Source organism: Balaenoptera acutorostrata, chromosome 8 (genome assembly GCF_949987535.1).
Source record: "Balaenoptera acutorostrata chromosome 8, mBalAcu1.1, whole genome shotgun sequence".
Classification (NCBI taxonomy): Eukaryota; Metazoa; Chordata; class Mammalia; order Artiodactyla; family Balaenopteridae; genus Balaenoptera; species Balaenoptera acutorostrata.
Genome location: NC_080071.1, coordinates 69,277,489 through 69,301,136, shown reverse-complemented (window position 1 = coordinate 69,301,136; position 23,648 = coordinate 69,277,489). Strand labels below are relative to the sequence as shown.

At 35.0% G+C, this 23,648-nt stretch overlaps 1 protein-coding gene across 2 annotated transcripts in view; it reads left to right on the top strand.

The window, feature by feature from the left end:
* Nucleotides 1-23,648, top strand: part of ERBB4 (erb-b2 receptor tyrosine kinase 4) — a 1,149,217-nt gene that overhangs the window by 996,867 nt on the left and 128,702 nt on the right. The window lies entirely within an intron of this gene.

The following is a 23,648-nucleotide window of genomic DNA, read 5'->3' as shown; positions in this document are numbered from 1 at the left end:
CTGTAGCTTTGTAGTATAGTCTGAAGTCAGGGAGTCTGATTCTTCCAGCTCCATTTTTTTCCCTCAAGATTACTTTGGCTCTTCGGGGTCTTTTGTGTCTCCATACAAATTTTAAGATTTTTGGTTCTAGTTCTGTAAAAAATGCCATTGGTAATTTGATAGGGATTGCATTGAATCTGTAGATTGTTTTGGGTAGTATAGTCATTTTCACAATATTGATTCTTCCAATCCAAGAACATGGTATATCTCTACATCTGTTTGTGTCATTTTGATTTCTTTCATCAGTGTCTTATAGTTTTCTGAGTACAGGTCTTTTACCTCCTTAGGTAGGTTTATACCTATGTATTTTATTCTTTTTGTTGCAATGGTGAATGGGACTGTTTCCTTAATTTCTCTTTCTGATCTTTCGTTGTTAGTGTATAGGAATGCAAGAGATTTCTGTGCATTAATATTGTATCCTGCAACTTTACCAAATGCATTGATTAGCTCTAGGAGTTTTCTGGTGGCATCTTTAGGATTATCTATGTATAGTATCATAGCATCTGCAAACAGTGAATGTTTTACTTCTTCTCTTCCAAGTTGTATTCCTTTTATTTCTTTTTCTTCTCTGATTGCCATGGCTAAGACTTCCAAAACTATGTTGAATAAGAGTGTCAAGAGTGGACATCCTTGTCTTGTTCCTGATCTTAGAGAAAATTCTTTCAGTTTTTCACCATTGACAATGATGTTTGCTGTGGGTTTGTCATATATGGCCTTTATTGTGTTGAGGTAGGTTCCCTCTATGCCCACTTTCTGGAGAGTTTTTATCATAAATGGGTGTTGAAATTTGTCAAAAGATTTTTCTGCATCTATTGAGATGATCACATGGTTTTTATGCTTCAGTTTGTTGATATGGTGTATCACATTGATTGATTTGCACATGTTGAAGAATCCTTGCATCCCAGGGGTAAATCCCACTTGATCATGGTGTATGATCCTTTTAATGTGTTGCTGGGTTCTGTTTGCTCATATTTTGTTGAGGATTTTTACATCTATATTCATCAGTGATATTGGTCTGTAATTTTCTTTTTTTGTAGTATCTTTGTCTGTTTTTGGTATCAGGGTGATGGTGGCCTCATAGAATGAGTTTGGGAGTGTTCCTTCCTCTGCAATATTTTGGAAGAGTTTGAGAAGGATGGGTGTTAGCTCTTCCCTAAATGTTTGATAGAATTCACCCTGTGAAGCCATTTGGTCCTGGAGTTTCGTTTGTTGGAAGATTTTTAATCACTGTTTCAATTTCATTACTTGTGATTGGTCTGTTCATATTTTCTGTTTCTTCCTGGTTCTGTCTTGGAAGGTTATACCTTTCTAAGAATTTGTCCATTACTTCCAGGTTGTCCATTTTATTGGCATAGAGTTGCTTGTACTAATCTCTTAGGATGTTTAGTATTTCTGCAGTGTCTGTTGTAACTTCTCCTTTTTAATTTCTAATTTTATTGATTTGAGTCCTCTACCTCTTTTTCTTGATGAGTCTGGCTCATGGTTTATTAATTTTGTTTATTTTCTCCAAGAACCAGCTTTTAATTTTATTGACCTTTGCTCTAGTTTTCTTTGTTTCTATTTATTTCTGCTCTGGACTTTATGATTTCTTTCCTTCTACTAACTTTGGATTTTGTTTGTTCTTCTTTCTCTAGTTCCTTTAAGTGTAAGGTTAGATTGTTTATTTGAGATGTTTCTTGTTTCTTGAGGTAGGATTGCATTGCTATAAAATTCCCTCTTAGAACTGCTTTTGCTGCATCTCATAGGTTTGGATCGTCGTGTTTTTGTTGTCATTTGTCTCTCGTAGGTAATTTTGATTTCCTCTTTGATTTCTTCAGGGATCTCTTGGATATTTAGTAAAGTATTGTTTAGCCTCCATGTGTTTGTGTTTTTACATTTTTTTCCCTGTAATTGATTTCTAATCTCATAGCATTGTGGTTGGAAAATATACTTGATATGATTTCAATTTTCTTAAATTTACCAAGGCTTGATTTGTGACCCAAGATGTGATCTATCCTGGAGAATGTTCTGTGTGCACTTGAGAAGAAAGTGTAATCTGCTGTTTTTGGATGGAATGTCCTATAAATATCAATTAAATCTATCTGGTCTATTGTGTCATTTAAAGCTTGTGTTTCCTTATTAATTTTCTGTTTGGGTGATCTGTCCATTGGTGTAAGTGAAATGTTAAAGTCCCACACTATTACTCTGTTAATGTCGATTTCCTCTTTTATAGCTTTTAGCCTTTGCCTTATGTACTGAGGTTCTCCAATGTTGGGTGCATATATATTTATAATTGTTATATCGTCTTCTTAGATTGCTCCCTTCGTCATTATGTAGTGTCCTTCCTTGTCTCTTGTAACATTCTTTATTTTAAAGTGTATTTTATCTCATATGAGTATTGCTACTCCAGCTTTCTTTTGATTTCCATTTACATGGAATATCTTTTTTCCATCCCCTCACTTTCAGTCTGTATGTGTCCCTAGGTCTGAAGTGGGTCTCTTGTAGACAGCATATATATGGATCTTGTTTTTGTATCCATTCAGTGAGCCTGTGTCTCTTTGGTTGGAGCATTTAATCCATTCACGTTTAAGGTAATTATCAATATGTATTTTCCTATTACTATTTTCTTAATTGTTTTAGGTTTGTTTTTGTAGGTCCTTTTCTTTCTTGTGTTTCCCACTTAGAGAAGTTCCTTTAGCATTTGTTGTAGAGCTGGTTTGGTGGTGCTGAATTCTCTTAGCTTTTGCTTGTCTGTAAAGCTTTTGATTTCTTCATCAAATCTGAATGAGATCCTTGCCGGGTAGAGTAATCTTGGTTGTAAGTTCTTCCCTTTCATCACTTTAAATATATTGTGCTACTCTCTTCTGACTTGTAGATTTTCTGCTGAGAAATCAGCTGTTAACCTTATGGGCATTCCCTTGTATGTTATTTGTTGTTTTTCCCTTGTTGCTTTCAATAATTTTTCTTTGCCTTTAATTTTTGTCAGTTAGATTACTGTGTGTCTCGGTGTGTTTCTCCTTGGGTTTATCCTGCCTGGGAATCTCTGTGCTTCCTGGACGTGGGTGGCTATTTCCTTTCCCATGTTAGGGAATTTTCGACTATAATCTCTTCAAATATTTTCTCGGTTCTTTTCTCTCTCTCTTCTCCTTCTGAGACCCCTATAATGTGAATATTGGTGCGTTTAATGTTGTACGGAAGTGTCTTAGGCTGCCTTCATTTCTTTTCATTCTTTTTTCTTTATTCTGTTCCAGTGCTGGCAGTGAGTTCCACCATTCAGTCTTCCAGGTCACTTATTCGTTCTTCTGCCTCAGTTATTCTGCTATTGCTTCCTTCTAGTGTATTTTTCATTTCAGTTATTGTATTGTTCATCTCTGTTTGTTTGTTCTTTAGTTCTTCTAGGTGTTTGTCTTTAATTCTTCTAGGTCTCTGTTAAACATTTCTTGCATCTTCTTGATCTTTGCCTCCATTCTTTTTCCAAGGTCCTGGATCATCTTCAGTATCATTATTCTGAATTCTTGTTTCTGGAAGGTTGCCTATCTCCATTTTCATTTAGTTGTTTTTCTTGTTCCTTCATCTGGTACATAGTCCTCTGCATTTTCATTTTGTCTATCTGTCTGTGAACATGGTTTTCGTTCCACAGGCTGCAGAATTGTAGTTCTTCTTGCTTCTGCTGTCTGCCCTATGGTGGATGAGACTATTTCAGAGGCTTGTTCAAGCTTCCTGATGGGAGGGACTGGTGGCTGGTAGAGCTGGGTATTGCTCTGGTGGGCAGAGCTCAGTAAAACTTTAATCCACTTGTCTGCTGATGGACGGGGCTGAGTTCCCTCCCTGTTGGTTGTTTGGCCTGATGTGACCCAACACTGGAACCTACAGGCTCTTTGGTGGGGCTCATGGTGGTCTCCGGGAGGGCTCATGTCAAGGAGTACTTCCCAGAAGTTCTGCTGCCAGTGTCCTTGTCCCCACAGTGAGCCACAGCCACCCCCACCTCTGCAGGAGACCCTCCAGCACTAGCAGGTAGGCCTGGTTCAGTTTCCTATGGGGTCACTGCTTCTTCCCCCTGGGTCCTGGTTTGTAAACGACTTTGTGTGTGCCCTCCAAGAGTGGAGTCTCTGTTTCCCCCAGCCCTGTTGAAGTCTTGCAATCAAATCCTGCTAGCCTTCAAAGTCTGATTCTCTGGGAATTCCTCTTCCTGTTTCCAGGCCCCCAGGTTGGGAAGCCTAACATGGGGCTCAGGACCTTCACTCCAGTGGGTGGAGTTCTTTGGTATAATTGTTCTTCAGTTTGTGCATCTCCCACCCAGCAGTTATGGGATTTGATTTTATTGTGATTGCGCCCCTCCTACTGTCTCACTGTGGCTTCTCCTTTGTCTTTGGATGTGGGGTATCTTTTTTGGTGAGTTCCAGTGTCTTCCTCTTGATGATTGTTCAGCAATTAGCTGTGATTCTGGTGCTCTTGCAGAGGGAGTCTATTTTCATTTAAATTTCTCAAATTATATTTTGAAAGATGATTGTAATTTCCTAGTGTAAGTACACATATAACATCTCACATTTTAAAGAAGATTTTAAAAAAACTGTCCTTGACAATGATTGGAGAAAAAGGAAGTTAGGGAAAGTTACAGAGAAGTTGCCTTTGTATTATAACACATTGATAAAATACTAAATGAACTTCAATTTTGACTTCTGTTTCATTACTTTTATTAAGTTTGTAACTCAATTCTGCCTGTATTTATGTGGTACAGGTATACATTTTAAATTCACTAAAGTATTTTTAATGTTGAGTTGGACTTTAATGTTCTATTTGGAAGCTATATTTATCTTGATATCAAAGAATGCACTTTAAGGAAACATACTTTCTTTAACCATCTTCTCTTTTTTCCTGAATAGAAGTTATAGTAACATAAAAGCACCTGGAAATCTAAAGTTTTCCTTTTGAAAGAAAATGTTTTTTGTTTGTCTGTTTTTTGGCTGCATGGAGTGGCTTGTGGGATCTTAATTCCTCAACCCGGGATCGAACCCAGGCCCCTGCAGTGAAAGCACCAAATCCTAACCACTGGACCACCAGGGAATTCCCAGGAAAATGTTTTTAAAAATGAGGTATTGACTTAAGAAAGTGGACAATTTAAAATTTTATACCTCTGAGAAATGCTTTCCAAATTGTCTTATGTTCCTACCTCTCTCACTGCAAAATTACATGGTTTTAAGATACTCTTCTTCTTAGTATTTCTTAAAAGAAAAGTGTTTTTTAGTCTTTTGAGATTTTTCAACTAGTTAAATATATTTGCAAACAAATTGGGCCTGATATGTTAAATAAATTATATATACTTTGTTCTGTTTATAAACATCATCATAAACCATTGTAGTAGATGGAAAAATATACAGTATCTTTACTATTAGACTAATTGAGAAAATGGTAAGACCCTTGAGAATGTCAGGCTCACCCACAGAGGTGGGTGAAAACCATTAGGAAAATTGATATATCTTTAATTTTAATTTTTACACTAATTTTCAGTGTAATTTAAAAGAAAAACTAAAGAAAAAGTTCCAGTCTTACTTTATGTGTAAACATTTTACAGTATTCTATCTTTATAATTTAATTAAATTAGCATTACTACAATTAAGGAATAAAGAAAAGCTTTGTCCTTAATAATAAAACTGTTATAACAAGAGATCTTTCTGCTCTACCTTGGTTGGGAGAAGGGTGGAAAGAGAGAGGGTGATTGATATTATGTTGCTTTGTGAGCCAAAGCACCCTAATTAGAGTTCATTGGCTCTCCAGAAACCTATCTTGAGTCCTAAGAATTTAGAGTGAGTTGCAGTCATATTATGAGGGCACATGTCTCAGCGATTTAGTTCTTTATTTCTATCATTCTTTGATGGCTTGCTTCTCTTTGATTTTCTTCGCCCTTGCTTCTTCCTTAACTTTAAGAATTCTACAACCATCTTCATTGATCATATATTTTTCTCCCTTTTGTTCTGGATGGCTGTCCCTGGTACTTCCCCTCTTCCCACACTACCCAAGCATTCTCTCATCTATCTCTGAACTCCAGGGCCTAGAGATTGTGACTTTTCCAAGGCTTACCTTCCAAGTTATATTTGTTATGTCTGAGGACTTGCCTCTTCCCCAACTGCTAGCATACGGAATATCCACTGCCTGATTCCAGGGGACCTCAGCTCTCACAATCTAGGGTTTGTAGTTTGTTTGTTTCCATACCCAATTGCCTTTATTCATCAGTTTAACTAAATAAATTGTAATAAACTTAGAGTCCATTTTAGATTCAAACATGGGAAATGATGGAGGGGTATGAAAGAGGGAGTAATTTCATTATCAAGTTGAACAAGTTGGTTCCTAAAAATTTTGTTTCAGCTTGAAATTTTTAAAATTCTAGAATGCAGGTCATTTTCCCCTTGGTATTCATTTTACTCTCTTCTCCAAGGTACTAGGGACAGAAGAGGGTAAGGGAGGAGAATCACTTTTCAAATGGCAATAGTAATGATCATTTCACATTATATAGTTTAGAAATATGAAATATGGCCTAGACCTCAGTCTGTATTCCCAGTTCACACTTCCAAAATAATCTTACTGTTCCTTAAAGACAAAAAATGAGCGATAGTGTTCTTCAAGAACATGTATAGGTTTTTTAAAATCCATAAATTCTGCTTATACATGCATGTGATAATTACTATCAGCATTCTAAGGCTTCTTGGCTAATATAGAAAGATTTTAAAGTGTTTTTATTAATTTTTTAATTGGCTAAGAACTTTTGCACTTTCACTGGAAGTAAACTATCCATATAAACTTAGTAACCTAGATTTTATACTTTTTATACACACACATATTTTTTCTCATTATGTTTCATAGCAGCACTAGAAAGAATATATTTTTCCCTTTTTAGATATAGGAAAACTTAAGAACAGGGACACCAAGTTAGTTTTTAGCTCACTTAACCAGTTTGCAGTAATAGCCAATAGGGGTACCTAACATTCTTGATTCCAAGCCCAGGGTGTATTTCAATGTACATCCATGAACATTAGTTTTGTAGTTGAAAAGAGATTAAAAGTTGAAAGTGAGCGAGAGAATAGGTATAGGTAGGAGTCCATTATATAAGTGTTAGAAACTCCTCACTCGTCAGAATCAAAGATATTTTACCATGAGAAAAGTATCTAATAATATAGTCATATTCTCAGAATAAATAATTTCTTCTTTTTCACCACAGCTCTTATTAAGCCACAAACGGTGCCACATACTATAAGTTTACTAAAGAGGCTCTTAAAAGAACAAACATATCAAATTTTCCCTGTTGGAAACAAAGCTATGACAATAAACTCCTTAAGAGTTTGGTAACACATAGCTTCTAAAAGAAGAGAGCCCAGTTAGAATGTGTATTTCCTGGATCATGATTCGATACTGTATAAATTTCCCTAGTGATGGTAACTATAGAAAGACCAAGGTTAGCCTGTTAAATGAAATGTGAGAACTGGGCAGTTCCAAGTGGCTGCTGGCTTGGCTTTAGGTGTCCTGCCAGCATTCAAACCCACAGGGTCATTTGGCAGTCAGGTGTCATTAGTCAACTCTCTCCCTCTCTCCCTCTTCCCATCTGTTTTTGTCTAGCTGATTTGTGTAAATTACCTCTCAGTATGCAGCAGGACTCAGACTAGTCATGTATTTTCCCCCTACTTCTTTGTCCTTTTCATCCCTGACTGCTCATTTAGACTTATACCAATCATTTGACCCAAAATTTATCATGAGAGGCAAGATAATGGTCGCAATTAATATCACTACTGTTACAAATCAGCATCCCTTATGACTATGGTAAAAAGACCACTAAAGATAATATAATAAATGTCAAAGACATAGTTGCCACTGGCCATTTCAAATTATGATGATTATCATCAGAGAGCAAAATGTAATGATGCCCTGTAAGAGGATGGAGAGTTTATGTAATTTTGTGTGGACAATTTCCAAAGTTAATTTCCATAGGAGATCTTAAAGAGAGTGCTGTTCCTACTGAAGGAATAGCAAGACCTTTTAGAGAGGATGGGAAAATAAAATCTTCTGTCTTCTGAGCTGAACCTGCCATTTACTAGCATGCTGATACATACTTCTCTATTGTTCCAAGTCCTAAGTATACCTTTGAGTTATGTCACAGTGCTAGGAGGAAAGGTAGGAGGCTCAGCCTGCATGACTCAACCAGTACACTTACTGCACAAAAATACTTAAGGGTAAATAATTATCTATATGATGGCAAGGAATCCCTGCTTTGAGAAGAATACAAAACTGAAAGGATCATTTGCTAAGGGCAGATAGGAATAAATCATAGTAAATATTTCTGCGGCTGCATTTTTAAGAATGATGAATAATTAGTCATGTTGCAGCAATAGTTATGAGAGTGCACTATTGATATCTAGTTACAGTTTACATGAAATCATACAAAGTCAATCTTTTGGGAAATTTTTACTCTTTACTAATTATGAGTACAAAGATATTAGGCAGATTTACTACATTTGTCAAGTTAAGTAGTTTTTATTGCATATTTGACTAAAGATTTCAGTCCTTTTTTTTTTTTTAGCCCAGTGTTATTTTATATATATGGATTAACTTAAATAAAATGCAAGTGGTCATGTGCTGCATATAATTAGTCCTTTTGTTTTTTTAAAGTATCTCAAAGTTAGGATCTAGACTTACCACTCACTGAGTTCTTTAATCTCTTCTGAAATGACCCTGTAATAGATTGTCCAGTCCATATTTAGATACTTCTAATTACAAGGAGCTCACCATTTTCTAAGGCAGAAGGTCACATATTTGGATAATTCTGGATCTTTATCTATCAATACCCATATCTGTATTCAAACAGATCACTCAATATTTGCCAAATGGTTTTTTCTTTCCAAAATCCAACTTTAAAATAATGTAAGAATTATGGTTATCCAATTATTTAAAGAAATAAGAGCCCTTTTAGGAAGAGTACTTAAGAATAGTAAGGAAATATCTATGCAAACAGGAATTTGAAAGTGACAACTGAGCCTGAGGTACACAAAGAGGAAGTAAAAAAAGGTACAAAAGACATGAGCAAAATATTGTACATTATTCATAATATCAAAATAGAGAACTATCTATATGTATAAAAGAGGAATTATCTAAAAGAGAGGAAATTAATTCTGTCACATACCCATATGTATGTATTCAATAATTTGTGACGTAATTGTAAATAATGAAGTACTCCTATATGATACTAACATGGAAAGATCTGTAAGACCTTGGAATCATTTAACATACAAAATTTTAAAAGGAAGGTACTAAGAAATCCATATGATATATTTCCATTTGTGTAAAATAAACAAATAGAAACCAATGTTATATATTTGCATAAATAAATAAATGCATAGAAAAATATATGGAAGGCTGCATAACCTAAAAACTATTAGCAGTGCTACTTCTAAAGAGTGGCATATATTTGGGAAGGAACTTTTTACTCTATGCACTGTTTTATGTGTATAATTTCTTATTTAAAAATGTAAGATTAAATACTCTAAAGGATTTTGAGTAACGGATATGGCAGTCATTGAACCTTTTGGAGCTTAGGTATCTTTTCTCTTCCCATTTTTTTAAAATTGCAATTTCCTGATCTTTTCGTTCAGTTTGGTACATAAAACTGTCTCACTTGCAATCTGTGGAAATCACCATTTGATTGTGGGTATCACATTTTGTCTGTGAATATCACCATTAGTATAATGTAGTAATGACAGTGGAATGTTTAGCATGGCTCCTTTTTCCTCCTAGATTATCTCTAAATGCTGTATTCATTACAGTTTCCTTTTAACCAAAACCATGAATTATAACGTCCAGTGTTGTTTATTATTCTCTTGCTTTTCTTACACATATCCACAATTTCTCACTTTACTACACTAAGATAATTAATACATCTTACCACCAAAACCCAAGTTAACAAATATTCCTTATCACTATATCCTTTTAGACCAAGAGTTGGCAAACTTTTGCTAAAGGACCAGGTATTTAAATATCTTGGGCTTTGTAGTCCATATATGGTCTCTAGTCTCTGTCACATCTTATTCTTTTTTTAACATACTTTTAAAAATGTAAAAAATAAAATTTATATGTATATATATATATATATATATATATATATATATATATATACATACAAATATAATTAGCGTGTAGGCACTATGAAAACAGGCCACAGGCTAGATTTGACCTAAGGATCATATGATCATATTTTGCCAACACATTTAGTAGATAATCTTTTTTTTTTTTTTTTTTTTTAGTTGAAGAGGGAGTTTTGGGTTTTTTTTTAATTAGTTAATTAATTTATTTATTTTTGGCTGTGTTGGGTCTTTGTTTCTGTGCGAGGGCTTTCTCTAGTTGCAACAAGCGGGGGCCACTCTTCATCGCGGTGCGCGGGCCTTTCACTGTCGCGGCCTCTCTTATTGCGAAGCACAGGCTCCAGACACGCAGGCTCAGTAGTTGTGGCTCACGGGCCTAGTTGCTCCGCGGCATGTGGGATCTTCCCAGACCAGGGTTCGAACCCGTGTCCCCTGAATTGGCAGGCAGAGTCTCAACCACTGCGCCACCAGGGAAGCCCAGTAGATAATCTTTTATTTATTCAATATCCCTTTTCCCTTCTCCTTCTTATAGACATTCTGCATAACAGTATGCAAAAATATTTTTATATATTTAAATATATAAATATTCCTTAAAATATTGTTTCTTGGACTTAAGGCAATTTTCAGGGGAATTACTCTCTACCGTTAAAAATGGTACCTTTGGATAAAGCCCTGAAAAACAAACAAATACTATTGAAATAAAACCAAAATTCATTTCTTTTGAATTCCAAGGATGGGCTTTACCAACCAATGTATCACTGAAGCACATTTCATAACCTTTCAAAATAAAATTTCTAAAGCTAACTGCTCATCTTTCTGGTTGATTCTCACATATTCTCTAAACATAATTCAATTGGAAATTAATTCAAACAAATAAAAGAGTAGATATGACCTGAGACGGCAGTGTATGAAACACTTCATTTACCTTTGAGTGGAAGATACATGGCTGATCCATCAGGGCCTTAGGAGAATCACTTTCATTTCCTTTTATCAGCACAAGACTGTGATATACACAGGCCTGGAGCAAGTAGGTGTTCTTCAGTGCTCAGGTGGTCGATACAGCTCTCTTGGATAAGAGTATTTGTGTATTTCTGGTACAACTAAACCAGGATTTAAAAGATAGTTGATAAACATAAAATAATTATGTAAAGGATTTCTACTTGTCTTTTCAAGATACAGTTAGAAATGTAGTACAAAGGCATGCATAAGTGGCTTGTATTGCCTTTATTTTCCTAATCTTTAGCCTCATTTTAATTGAAGGTCAACTTTTTTGTTTAGGTGGCTTTGTAACTTCTAGATTTAGTGACTATTTTCTATATTTCTTTTAGTCCTATTTGTCTGAAATTTGGAATATAACATTTTTTCAGGTTTAATTTCTGAGAAAATTTAAACTATTATTCAGAAACTCTTCTGGGGCTTCCCTGGTGGCGCAGTGGTTGAGAGTCTGCCTGCTGATGCAGGGGACACGGGTTCGAGCCCTGGTCTGGGAAGATCCCACATGCCGCGTAGCAACTAGGCCCGTGAGCCACAACTACTGAGCCTGCGCGTCTGGAGTCTGTGCTCCGCGACAAGAGAGGTCACGATAGTGAGAGGCCCGCGCACCGCGATGAAGAGTGGCCCCCACTTGGCGCAACTAGAGAAGGCCCTCGCGCAGAAACGAAGACCCAACACAACCATAAATAAATAAATAAATAAAATTAAAAAAAAAAAGAAACTCTTCTGGATCCATAGTGCAATAGCAGCAGTGTAACTTCAGTAGTCCTATGCTCCAAAATGGAAAGTCTTTGGTACCCATGGCAGTGGAGGAGATGGGAAAGGGCAATTGGATCTACAGTTTTACACAGAAAAGAGAAATCCAAAGCCAATTGTCTGTATTAACTGAATGTAACCAATCAACTAGCTCAAGTATTTGATACTCTGAATTATGAATATGGATAGTAGAGTGATTAGAAGCAGATGTGGTTAGTTGAGGAAAAAAGAGGTGGGTTTTCATTTGATAACATTCCAACTTTGATCCCATCTTTTCCCAATGCCTGTCTGATTTTTGCACATGGGTATCATTCTTTATCTAATGCTTTATTCATTTTCCAATGATTTCCTTATTTATTGAACTTCCCATAACTTACCTTGAACAGGGCTTCATTTCTTTTAAGTTGAATTATTATGATATGCAAGGAGAGAATTTCAAATAAGACCACTTGAAATTGACCCTTTCTTAATTCAGAATATGTTTTCCTGGCACCCATCTTAGATGTGGTAATATTCAGGAAGACAAAAGGTTGTGTGGTCAGTTTTGGATGGAAACCATACCCCCTCTATTTATTTTAATCTTCTTTTGAAAGAAGAAAAAAAATTGTTTTAAAGGGAAAGAAATGCCTTGTTTCAAAGTTTACTTTCGAGAAATAATTTTGTTTATTAGATTTCGTTTCTGGCCAAATTTTTGTTCTCTCACATTTTTCATGAGGCTGTACTGCATTACTCTTTTGTGCTTTCTATGTTCAGTGTATATGGCTTCTAAATTCCTTTTTTGTATTGTTGATTGATAAAGTGTTCTCATTCAGCTTGATAACAAGGGTCAGATTTGACTCTTGTCTTTCATGTTATGTTCCTGTTGTGAGGTATCCTCCTTGCTTTGAAAGGGTATTGTAATGCAGCCAACCAGATTCAAAAGGAAGATTGGAAACTTGCTTAATTTAATATTAATTAAATTAGTGCACACTAAATAAGTCATATAATCTAAGCCATACAACTAACAAGGAAGATGATTATTTATGATGAAAATAGGCCCACATTTCCAAGCTAATATGTTAAAATTACATAAAAGTAATGCAAAAATATTTATGTACTAAACAAAGATGATCAGCATATTAAAACTTTCTAAATCTACACTCATATAATTGGCATACTTTTCTGCATTCCAGGGTCTAGAGTGTACAGCATTCTTCCACATAACTTGGCATTCTTCCCCAACAAAATGTTTAGACAGAGCCCCTGAGATATAACTTCACTAATTCAAAGAAGTTCAGTTCCACTCAGTGAGACAGTTTAGGGAAGTGAGAAGATGCCTGCCAAGGTCTTTACGTATTTCCAAATCCCTACTGATATCATCGGACTGGAAGTTGGATGGGAGAAAAGCAAAACCTTCCTCTAAAGTGGAGGAAAGGAGAGTTTGCTAAAGACTAGCCATATAGAGATAATGAGAGTCTCCCAAGGGTAAATTAATAACAAAATAAGCAACCAGATTAACTAATATTTAGTGAACTGATGATAAACACTCTACTTGTATTAAAAAAAATATAAGCCTGACAAAAACTTAAAAATTAATTCCATTATTTTGGCCATTTTATATCTTTCAGAGTTGCTATTATATCAATGAACTCAAACAAAGAATTCACTTGAAAACCCTCTATGACCTGAGATAGGTAGGCAAGTTAGCTGGTAAACTAAACCTCTTTACATAGAGTCACAATAGCTCTTCCCTAAATTCCTTGACCTGGTGGTGTTTTCAAGGGGATACAAATTCAATTAAAAACTTAATGTATTGATCTTATCTCTATTGTAGAATAATAGCTAACACTTATTGAGCTCTTATTGAGTATAAGACTTTCTGTGGACAAATTTATATTAATTCTCCTACCAGTCTTGTGAGGTAGGTAGATTTTTTTATGTCTTTTTTATAGGTGGGGAAAACTGACACCTAGAAATTATGTAATTTCATTCTAGACCTTATGCCATTAGCCCATATTAAAATATATACTATGCAATAAGTCATAAGAGAAACACATGAATTTCAAGAATTACAGAGAATAAAAATAGTCACCATTCATGGTGTAATTATTAGTGAAGGCAAATAATTGGACTTGTACAACCAGACCAAACAAAAATGAAGGAAGGGGTGGTGGCAAAATCGTGAGTATCTAAAGGAAAACTATTTAGAGAAGGTAGGCTTTGAGAGGCTGCCTGAATATAAAAGGAAACTGTCATCTCACATTTCTCTGTGATTATCAATAGAGGAAACATTAAAAATAAAATCCACCTCCTCAATTTTGTATCATTATTTACCTTGGTGGAATGGCAATTAATTTTCTAGATTTCAAAAGTACAAACAGCTTGCAAATGTCTCTATAATGCATGTCTTGGATTTTTATGTAATTTATGTAAGCACAGTAATTTGCTTTCTTTTCATTTACACCAATTAACTGTTTTACTATACAGAAAATAACATAAATGTCTGAGACAAAGCTCTCTTCATTTAGGCAAGGTGTGCCCACATTTTGCAAGGACCAAGGACCATGGAGGAAAAATGCAAAAAAAAAAGAAAAAAGGCTATCTAGCCATCAGCAATCATCCATAAAATGTTCTATCCAGTTTATAACATTATGGAATGTTAGATATAGAAAAAATACAAGAAACTATTTTGGAAACTTGGAAAAACCTTTTCTTTTCAGATGATAAAATGATAACCTAAAGTAGCCAAATGACTCACTCAATATAATCAGGTCATTGAAGTGGAAAACTGAAAGATATCCCTTATCATTTCATGAGAAATCTTATAAAAATCATCTGAGCAGGAATCATTATCCCTATTTCACAGATACGAATATTTAGTCTTATTTTTATGATTAGAAAATATCAATTTGATACTAGAACCCAAGCTTATTGGCTCCCAGTACAATATGCTTTCATTCTAATGCATTGTCTCTTCAATAAGTTATAGAAAATTTCAACAGAATTTTAAATGAGAAATGCAAAGAAATTCTGATTTATTTGGTGCTTTCCTAGTCATAAGTGAATGGCTTTTTCCAGTATAGGAGCATCAGTTTAAAGTGCTTTTCCTCAGATGCACAGTAAGGAAAGTGATGAGATCTAGAACTTGATGATAGAAGAATTCGCTACATTGAAAGAGCAAATTCAATCTCTCCACCTGTGCTTGAGAAGTAATAAACTAAATAGGAAAGAATGATCAGAGCTGACCACTCTCCTATTACTCTAGGATTCCCTACTCAATTCGCTTTGGAGCCAATAGTTCTTGCTTCTACTGGTAGATCTGTCCTCTAGAGATGCAATAATCCTTCTATACACTCTGACTACAATGCAGGAAAGTCTCATGTCTCCTTATTTAGTTTAATTTCCTCTTAGTAAGTTTTGCTAAGTAAATAAGTGGGAAATAAAGTCAAAGACAAAAACACAAAAGAAATTTGAAGAGCAGAGCTGAAAATTAATGTGTTACACACAGATATGGTTGTATGTTTCATACCAGTTAGTAAATGGTTACTACCTCAAAGACCTCAAATATCTTCACTTCTGTCCTGCCTTAGCTGCCTGGCCCCTACTTCTGTGTATTCCCCAATCTACCAATTAAAGGGAAATGAGTGGGATGGTAGCGGGCAGCCAGGATCACATTCCAGTGCAGTGCCCAGCATCCATTCCTATCCTTCTTTGCCCTGCCATACTGGATTAATTTGCTCAATATTGCCCTTGCACAATTGTAGAGGAATGGATGTCTTCACAGAGTGAGTTTGCGACCCAGTCATTTTTTTGGGGCCCTGCTGCGCAGCTTGCAGGATCTTAGTTCCTGACCAGGGATTGAACCTGGGCCCTCAGCAGTGAAAGCGCTGAGTTCTAACCACTGAATCCTAACTGCTGAGTCCAGCCAAGGAATTCCCAACCCAGTCTTCTTCAATTCTAAATACCTAACAGTCTCCAAGCACTTCTATGCAGTGTGTCTAAACTGAGCTCACTGACTGCTCTTTCTAATCTTTTAGTCTCATTATTGATGTCCAATCTAATCTAATTCATATGCTCTCCTACTCAACAGATAGCACCCTCATCCACCCAGACATGCAAATCAGAAATCTTGGATTTATTATAGACTTCCCCTTCATCCTGTGTTTGGGAAGTTTTAATGTCCTGTAGCTTCTTTTCTTTAGCACTTCTAAACCAACAACCTCTCACTAGAACTTACATGATTGGGTCCCGACATTTCAGGCTCACACCCTTCAATAAAAAGCCCAAACTCCCTAGTGTGGTGAGCAAAGCCCCTCACAATCTTCCTGACTCTTAGTTCAGCTTTGTGACCCAGCTTCTGCCAAATCCTCCGATTTGCAGTTCTTGAGAAATGTCAAGGTGTTTCTTGTTTCTGTCTATATTGAGTATTGCTCTTTTTGCCTGAAATCCGCGCAGACTTTTGCTCCCATGGTAAAGCAGGCTTTCCAATTGCTTAAGAATCAGTTAAAGCTCACCTGTCATATGAAGCCTTTCCTGCTCCCTACCAGCCAGTAATCGTTCCCTTCTTCAGTCCCCGGTAGATCTTGTGCATATTTCTGTCACAGCTCAAAGCATCTGTAAACACTTTATTGCACTAATTCCTATGCTTGTCTTTTGTCACTAGACTGTTAAGCTCATTGGAGTCAAAAATGTTCTAGGCCCCTTACAGCAAGGCCTAGAACATATGAGGTGTGTAATAAATGTTTGCCGAATGAGTAAATAAATGATTGAATTACTCAGTATGGAGCCTCTAAGTAGTAGATTTCTGTAAGTCATTGATTTATCTGGGAATTAGCAACTTTTTAAAACTTTTATGTTTCTGAATATACTCAGAATTGTTTTTCCTATTATATGCTCATTATAGAAAAGTTAGAAAATGCTGAAAAGCATAAAACACTAATCATTCATTCAACCACATTAAACCATGGCTTTAGGCAGAATTAGAGGTGAGTCACTCTGCTCAGCTGACCACACTTTGATTCTTTCCGCTGTAATGAGTCATGACTTCTGTTTCAGGACTCCAGGAAACTGAGATAGGTTTCATATTTAGATGCAACACTCAGCTAAACTCAGCTCTCAGCCTCATCACTTGTTTCAGTGGTCTTGAGCCTGAGCCTGTATTGTACCGCTCGCTCCTGTTAGGGGCTAGCAAGGCAAAGGTGGGGATGGAAGGAACTGCCAAAGACCTATTGCTCTAACAACTGAAAGGGCTGCCAAGTTTCTTTTCCTGGGGTTTGAAATGGGAAGTTTTGATAAAAAATATTTTCCCATTCTCTTCCTCTTCTCCAAGCTAAATGCTGTTAGATGTTGTGGGGAAGAATTCTCCTCAGGGATTCTTAAGAGACCTGAATCATAGGGATTTAATAAACAGAAGGGGAAAAGATCCCTAAACAAAATGTCTGGGGATGGAATTTACAACTCTTTCCCCTAAAAAAATGTATAGTTAACCTGTAGTTAATCTCTTTCAGGAATAATGCTATAACATTGATATTCTTTAATTTCATGAACAGAAAATATTGCATAATTGGTTTCCCAGGAATTCAAGATGCCTGAGAGGAAATTTCTAAGAAACTTCTATAAGACTCACAACCTGTCTTAATATAAAGTAAGAATAGTCTTAGATAGGCATTCAGTTATATCACAAAAGTTTATATATACATATATGTGTACGTATATACACATCATATACATATTCCTGCTTTTTCACTAAATATTATAATTCTCAGTTTAAATTATTTTACCTAATTTTAACATTCCACATGTGGATATGACATAATTTACTTATCTATCAAAACCTAATTTTTTACTATCATGAATAATGCTGGGACAAGTGTAATTCTTTATACAAATTTCTGGTTATTTCCTTGGGAAAGATTTTTCTAAATTGGATTATTGGATCAAAAGATTTTAAGATTTGAAAGTTTTTGATAACATACCACAAAATTATTTAACAGAAAGTTGCATCATTTTGCATTCCCGCCAGGCATGTGTGAGAAGGCCTATCTCTGCACACTCTACAGGACTAAGACTTTACTTATTCATTCCTTTCATAAAACATGTAAAGCTAGTCCTGTTGCCTGTTCTTTTCTGAGGTCTCCTTCTCACTGGATAGTTCTGAATTTTGCTCTCCCTGTTCTTGATTTTTTCCTAATATTAAGGTTCATAGCTTGAACCCCTCTCATCTCCAAATAAATATTCCAAAGTCCTGCATTTATTAGTTGGCTTTGTGAAGGGATGGTGGATGGTCCATCACTACAGACTTCAGGCCAGTCATTTGTTCCCATGAGACCAGCCCCTTGTTTGATGTTTTTACTGCGCTCGTTGACAGGGTTGACCATTCTAAAGGGAACAGTTGAAAATGTTTCTTTTACAGGGCTTGAGAGAATAAATGCATAAAGCAACTGTCCCTGCACATTCAAGTATGTCAGTGTTTTGTGTGAGACCCTAAGAGCCAGATCTCCAACCAGAGGCAATCAGTTCTGCTGAAATCAGAATACTGTCTAATTTTTCAGTCTGACCCAGAAACAAAAGCCTGACCTCATCATGAAAACTTATTTTCCAGTCAATGATTAATTTCTACCCCAGTGCTTTCGACTTCCTTTATTTAAGCATATTTTCAGGAACTTGTGAGGTAACTATGGCAATGGACACCTAGAAGGCAGAGAGATCTTTGTTATTAATTTCTACATGCAGAGATGTGTCAGGTGTTTAGTTGTGTTATTATGCAAATCTCCAAACATGGCAGTGGGTGACCTGCTGGGAATGTTCTTGCCCAGAACAAAATGCACTTTTAAAGAAATGTACTTTGAGTTTAAGGGTTTTTGTTAAAATTTAAAGGCATAGCATTCTTTGGAAATAAGCAGCAAACCTGTTTTGCCCACTATTAAGAAAATGACAAATTTTTATTGATTAGAAGGGAAACGTTCATGTATGTTCGGAGGTCGTTCTAAAAGTAGGAACTACCTTTTAAATTTTTATTTGTTTTTTTCACTTCTCAGAGGCAATAGTGACTTCTAATATACTTGTAAATGTCTGAATGTTGTTATCAAGTTTTCGTCTTCTGTAGAAAAATGTTTGTTGAGGAATAATTTTTGGGGGAGAATAAACCAGGAGAACCCTTCAGCTTTGAAGTTAGTGCTGTGTTGAAAGGACCAAACCTTTGAAATTTGTTCTGATTACAACAGATCTCCAAGAATGATGGAATAAGATTTAAGATGGCATGAATATTGGAAGGAAGAACCATAAGTTTAGGATTTACAAATAGGACAGGTGACATTGAGTTCATACTCAAGAGAGTTCCTAAACTTCTATTTTAAAATAGAAGAGAAATGAGTACCTTCTTGTACCTGGGCTTATAGACCACAAGACCCAGTCAACATTCCAAATGGGATGCTTCAATATTTTGCAAAGAATATCATTGAATTTTATATTTCAAGTCAATAATATGTTTTATAATAAAATAATAACTTTCTGCAGTAATTTAAAAATTAAACAAGTGCTTTATGAAGCTTCTCCATGTCTACTCAATAGTTTTGAGTCCCCTCTGGCATGCTGTCTCCATAATTTATTTTCAGAAGCATAGGAAAAAGATCTTATTGTTCCATGTAAGTCTTGTAGTCTGCCTTTCAAATGACACCATTTTAAAGGATTATGGTTCCATGAGCTGGTAATCAACTAACCAGTTCCTCACAAAACAATGGTACAGGGGAAAAAAAAAATTCTCTGAATATTTTAGTTTCAAAGTTACCATGGTAACAAGGTACGTTTGCTTTATTAACATAATCTTTTCATTTTTTTTTTTTTTCATGCTTTTGCTCTCTAGAAAGGATTCTTCTTTGATATGATCGCAATTAAACAATGGATTCTGAAATTGAACTGACATTTATAGAAGTTGGTAACAATGTAAAACAATTTTGCTTATCTGAAAAGCATACTGCTTTAAAGAAATTTTATAGATAGTTTTTCAAGGTTTGTCATTTCTTATTAGGGTCAATATGGCTCAGGTTTTGCTTTCTCAGGGTATAACATCACAGGAATTTTCCATCAAATTATTCTCTTTCGGTAATACTCATGGTCCATTTTCATTTTTGTATCATTTCTTAGAATATCAGTATTGATTTTGTGTAATATTTCTATCTGTATTTATTCAAGAACATATATATAATTATGCTATATAACACAATCGTAATAACTAAAAACTCTGACATTGCTATTAGATCACATCACCTATAATTAGCTTACATATTTTTTTCAAGCTCTTACCATGTGCAAAATGCAATGCTAGACAATGCCCAGTACTTAAGAGTTTTTTAAATGTCTCATTTAAATTTTAGTGTATTCTATTTTGGCATGGCCTCAACTAGGCAGTTTTAATCTAATAATACATTGATTTGATAATTAACTTGGAGCTTATTAAATTGGTGGTAACTAGTCCAATAAGCATTTTGATCCTTCTGTTTGTTTTGTTTTGGTTTTTTTCATAATGTCTTGGTACTTTAAAATTAAGGTTTAAAATTTAAAGCATGGATTTTAAAAATATTTTACAATATGTTACCTTAAGATAATTCTTGAATATTGGTTCAAGATGTAAGTGTAGTGTAGCAATAAATACACTATATCAGGACAAAAGGGTAAATAAACTAGATTATCATTTTCTCTTAAAGAATGAGAAGATGTTATTAGTATTTCTGATCTTGGAAATTTCTCATAAAAAATAACAAGGCACTGAAGCAATGGACATTTACCAAAGCAATAACATAATACTGAAATAATGAAATGAGTAGGAAACTATGAAATGCCCTTTATTAGCCACAGAGATTGGCAGAGATATATTAAAAACCTTTTCCAATTTCAAGATAACATTACATATGAAAGAAATCCATGAATTCTAGGTATTTTGAATAATTTCAAGAGAAGTAATTATAGAATCAGAGTTCATTCTAATGCAGCATTTTAGTATAAACTATCCAAGGAGTCAATGACCAATGGGACTATAGATACAGCTATATAACTCTAATGTAGTAAGAATCTCAGAAATATGCCTGGGAAATGCAAGAAGTTCTAGGTAAGGCACCTATAGGCTCTTTATAAGGCTTAAGATTCTGTAGATTACAGATTCTTCAGTGAGCCATCAAACATTTCCCCCATCAATATCACAACATCATATTCTACCCTTTCAAGTTTTCATGAATATCTAATTGTGGGTTCTAGTTATAAGCTCTATTAGAGAAAATACAGTAGAACTCTGTTTTATGTCTGTAAGATTTCAACTTTCTATGTTATAGTGAGAGATAGGAGCTCTATAGTGTACTCATGCTTATGGAGGTCTTGCTTGGTTCCATTGGAATGCATCCTTGTGAGTTGCCTTATAATATGGTTTTATTAATTAGGTGGGCTTATAACAAACTGATCGATTTCTACTTTAGGTGAAGTTAAGGATACTCATTATGTAATAAATAATTTGGAGGCAGTTACAGAAACTATTTTCCACTCAGCACATCAGTTTTCTCTTACATCACCCTAATTTAAGTATACAAAATGTCAAACAGAGTTTTCCTTTGCACTGTTGAATGGTATCATCTTCACAAGCAAATTTTTTTGTCAGAAGTCATGAAAGTATGTCATGAGCATATGCAAATTCTCAAGACTCTTGTCCTTACAGGCCTCAAACATAGGTCAATTTGAAGCTATGAAACCTGGTGTAAAGAACACAGAAATTACTCCACTGTCTCCCCAAATCATTAAAATCAGCTTGTCCCAATACCACAGAGTTTCACCACTGCAGCTTATTTATTTGGCTTTAATCAGGGAACCAAAACAAATTTTACAAAAACTTATCTAGCTATTGTCAGTAGTAACAATAGTTTGATTCGTTTTACAAATAATTTTTGGGTGCCTATTAAGAGCCAGGTACTTTTCCTTAGTCACTAATGATACAGCTGTGATGAAAACAATGTTTCTGGCTTACTGCAGCTAAATTCTCATTGGGAGGAAGGGAGAAATGGTATTGTTTAGCCATGTTCTGCAAAGGGGTTAATCCAGACGATAGCTTGTCAAGGCAGTTTCTTCACATAATTCTGAAAAGTGATACTGTCTTTCTTTACATGAGAAAAAGAGCATTAAATTGTTCTAACAAAGGAAGGAAAATTAGTATATATCAACTTTCCAATTCCTTTCACAACCTGGTTTTCTTAAAAAAAAAAAAAAAAAAAAAAAATATATATATATATATATATATATATATATGGAGTAAAAGCCTTATAGAATATTATTCTTTTTCACATTGAAATATAATTTTCATTTCAAAATAAAACATAAGTATATAACCTTATATTATAGCTATATTTTTAGAATGTATATGTATACACATTCTGTATGTTTGCACAAAATTACATGACTATTGTTTGAAATGAACCTTATTGCTCTTTTTATCAGTCTTCCAATTCTCACCCTATGCCATATAGACTTATATTTTGTCCCTTTGTTAAGCACAGATAATTTAGTTGACAGAGTATGGCCAAATAGAAGTGGTTTACACTTCCAATTCCTAAACATTTCTATGGATAAATTAAATTGTAGGGAAAAAAACCCTTACTTTGAATAAAAATGAATTATCTCATAAATATGTATGTACCTAAATATGTATATACTGTATATATATGCTATTTGAGAGAATGAAAAAGTACATTTATTAGACTTATAAAGCTACTTTTCTATCTTTTTCTTTTCTATCTAAATAGAATATTATCCACAGAGACTCATGGTTATGTGCTGTAGTCAATTTACCTGAGTTATGATCCAGCCCAGTTCTGACAAATGCATGTGTGTCAATGGCTGGAAACCAGAAAATCTTGGATAGGAAATGATGATTTAAATGAACAGGTTCTTTAACACATTTTTATTTTGCACAGCTTCAGTTCCTTGAACAAAAGGTATCTTTTCAGGAAAAATCACATATTCTCTATTATTAAGATATGTTTATTCAGTCTTATGTAAGATGCAAGTTATTCCTTTCCTCAATAAAGAACATTTTAAAATCCGTAAATGAAAGAAATGTGATGGTAGTGGTGTGGCCCTTCAGAAAACTCTTACCCTTATACCAATAAAATAATTATATTTAAGAGTTTTATACATCATGATGATTTCAACTAATTTTACAATGTAACATTATATTTGTTAAACCGAGTAAAAATATGCTTTTAAAATAATTATTTTCAGCTATTATGTGATACATCTGTCTGCAAGGAATACCTTCAACTGTTCATTTTCTGTAATATGTAAAAGCAGTTGAAGGCTCATCTGTAATTCACTTTTTTATCTACCCCAATTTCAATTATGGTACCTCAAAAGACTTGAAGTTTAATAGATATTTGTTGGTTGATTGGATGAATGAAAACTTCATGCACAGAACAAAGATCTATATAATTAAAGGCAGGTCTGAGATGTGGATCCATTTTTTTTTTTAATAAATTTATTTATTTATTTATATTTCTTTTTGGCCGCGTTGGGTCTTCGTTTCTGTGCGAGGGCTTTTTCTAGTTGCGACAAGTGGGGGCCACTCTTCATCGCGGTGCGCGGGCCTCTCATTATCGCGGCCTCTCTTGTTGCGGAGCACAGGCTCCAGACGCGCAGGCTAAGTAGTTGTGGCTCACGGGCCCAGTTGCTCCGCAGCATGTGGGATCTTCCCAGACCAGAGCTCGAACCCGTGTCCCCTGCATTGGCAGGCAGATTCTCAACCACTGC